Raw genomic sequence first — 3,196 nt, forward strand, 5'->3', positions numbered from 1 at the left:
AGCTGCTGTGGGGGTGAATAGTGGTGTGCTGGGGTCAGTGTGGGACAGGAAGTGAGGAAGATGGGAAGCTAGAGGAGCCTCAGAGGCCCTTGTCTGGTAACAGACAACAGAGAAAATGCTTACTCCACATTCTTGCTCCTCATGAGACTTTACACTCCAATCTATAATTCCCCAAACTTTGCATCAACTTTTCCTTATGCCTTTTTCACCTTTGCCTCTTGGAATCCTTGATTTCCATAAACATAAAATAAATAAGTAAATAAACAAATGAACGAATGAATGAATATACATATACATATGTATAATATATACATATTATATATATATATACTTTGTGTGACCCTGGGCAAGTCACTTAACCCAAATTGTCTAGCTCTTATCAGTAGTTCTTCTGCTTTGGAAACAATAGTATTGATTATAAGCAGGAGGTAAGGACTTCTTAATTTTTTAAATAAATTTTTAAAAAATGAATGCAACTAATTATACACATGTGTATATTCATATATGTACACATTGTGCATTGCATGCATACATACTGATACACATGTGTGTATATCATTATATGTGTAAATATATGTGCATGTGTGTGATCACATGAGTATATCATGCATACATGTGTACATATTCACACATATTCCTTTTCCAGCTCATTTCACAGATGAGGAAATTGAGGCAAACAGGATAAAATTACTTGTCTAGGGTCACACAGCTAGTAAGTGTCTAAGGCTAGATTTGAACTCTGGAAGATGAGCCTTTCTGACTATCCGCTGCACTACCTTGCTGTCTGTCTGTCTGTCTGTCTATCTATCTATCTATCTATCTATCTATCTATCTGTCTGTCTGTCTGTCTTTCTATCTCTCTGTCTATCTATCTATCTGTCTATCTATCTGCCTTTCTATCTCTGTTTTGTCTGTCTGTCTGTCTATCTATCTATCTATCTATCTGTCTGTCTGTCTGTCTGTCTTTCTATCTCTCTGTCTGTCTATCTATCTATCTATCTGTCTATCTATCTGCCTTTCTATCTCTCTGTTTTGTCTGTCTGTCTATCTATCTGTCTGTCTGTCTATCTCTATCCATCTTTCTATCTGTCTATCAATCTCTGTCTATCTATCTGTCTATCTATCTATCTGCCTGTCTATCTGTCTATCTATCCATCTATCTGTTTATCTTTCTGTCTGTCTATTTGTCTATCTATCTATCTGTCTGTCTATCTGTCTGTCTATCTATCCATCTTTCTATCTTTCTATCTATCTATTTATCTGTCTCTCTGTCTATCTATCTCTCTGTCTGTCTGTCTATCTATCCATCTATCTATCTGTCTGTCTTTCTATGTGTGTGTGTCTATATTGCTGTGACGCAAGCATCATGTCTTTCTCTGGCTGATATCTGAGCAAACCACCTCAAGCCTGAGTGGGGAGGAACAAGCCAGGTCTCAGTGGATTCCCTGATGCCCCTTTTCCCCTCCAAGAACCTTTATTTAAGTGATTTCTGGGCAGACAGGGCTTCCACTTCTTTTGGCTCTGATTTCCTCCTCCTTCCTTCATTTCATGGAACAAAACGCCTTCTCTTGGTAAGGTGGGAAGGCATTTAAGTCTGTATAAGACTTTAGGATTGGGGGGGGGGGCAGCTGGGTAGCTCAGTGGATTGAGAGCCAGGCCTAGAGACAGGAAGTCCTGGGTTCAAATATGGCCTCAGACACTTCCTAGCTGTGTGACTGGGCAAGTCACTTAACTCCCATTGTCTATCCCTTACCACTCTTCTGCCTTGGATCCAATACACAGTATTGACTCCAAGATGGAAGGTGAGGGGTAGAAAAAAAAAAGACTTCAGGATAATGTATTTAGAATTGAAAGGACTTTTTGTTGCTGATGTTTAGTTGTCTCAGTTGTGTTCAACACACTGTGACCCTACTTGGGGTTTTCTTGCCAAAGATACTAGAGTGGTTTGCCATTCCTTTCTCCAATTCATTTGACAAATGAGGAAACTGAGGCAAGCAGGTTAAATGACTTGCCTAGAGTTAAATGAACCTCAAAGACTATCTAATCCTACTCCTTCATTTCTCTGATGAGGAACCGAGGCATGGAGATTTGCTGTGACTTGCCCAACCACAAAGATAGTTAGCATCAGAGGCAAAATTTAAAGCCAGGTCCTCAGATTCCAAAAGCTGTGGTCTTTCTGCTGAGCCAACAACCTACATAACATGATCCTGTGAGAAGGGTGCTAATCATTCAAACTTAACTCCCTGGGCCTCAGTCTCCTCATCTGAAAAATGAGGAGGTCAGATTTGATGACCTCTAAGGTCCCTTACAGTTCTAAATCTATGCTCCTACCTTCCTGTCTCCTAGTAAGTGCTTAATAAATAATTGTGAGATGAATAAATGAATGACTTAGTAGTACAGGCTTTTTAAGTGAGGAGAACAGAAGTCTTGAGAGGCTGTATGGTGGTGAGAAAAGAAGCTCACTTTGGAATCAGAGACCATGGGTTCAGATTTCCAGTACTGCCTTTTCCTACCCGAGTGACCTTGTGCAAGTCATTTCTCTCCATGCCTCAGTTTCCTTTTCTTTAAAATGGGCTGGATGTATGGAAATGGGTCTTGATAGATGACACATGAAGAAACCAGTGGAAATGCATGTCGGCTATGGGGTTGGATGGGTGTGTGGGGGTAGAGGGGAGAGTAAGAACATTAATCATGTAATCATAGAAAAATTTTCTAAAAATAAAATTTAATTCTAAAAAGTTAATTCTTAAAAAAATAAAAATAAAAAAGACGTAAGAAAGAAAAAAAAATCCTCCAGGCTTAAAAACAAAAACAAAACAAACAAACACACAAAACAAGAATTACTCAAAGAACAGAAAGCCAAGGATTTCATATGGTACATAATTTAAAGGTCATTGGGCAGGCAGAACAACATCTGGTGGAGAAAACTAATCTCCTCTGAGCAATGTCTGCCTGGGCCATCATGTCAAGCTGACCAGCATTTAATGGAGTATCTCCCATCTGAGCAGTTCCCAGCAGAGTGATAGCCAATTGGACAGTGTGCAAGGGACCATCTGAGCAGTATTGAAATGATATCATGAGGTTGGCAGGGAAGAAGTCGTGTCACATCAGCTCATTGCCATCACTAGAAGTCATTGGGGGGTCTGTGGCCTTAGAAGTGCTCATATCTTTTTCCTTAGATGTTTTCCAGCTACTG

This window comes from Gracilinanus agilis, chromosome 4 (assembly GCF_016433145.1).
Source record: "Gracilinanus agilis isolate LMUSP501 chromosome 4, AgileGrace, whole genome shotgun sequence".
NCBI classification, from domain to species: domain Eukaryota; kingdom Metazoa; phylum Chordata; class Mammalia; order Didelphimorphia; family Didelphidae; genus Gracilinanus; species Gracilinanus agilis.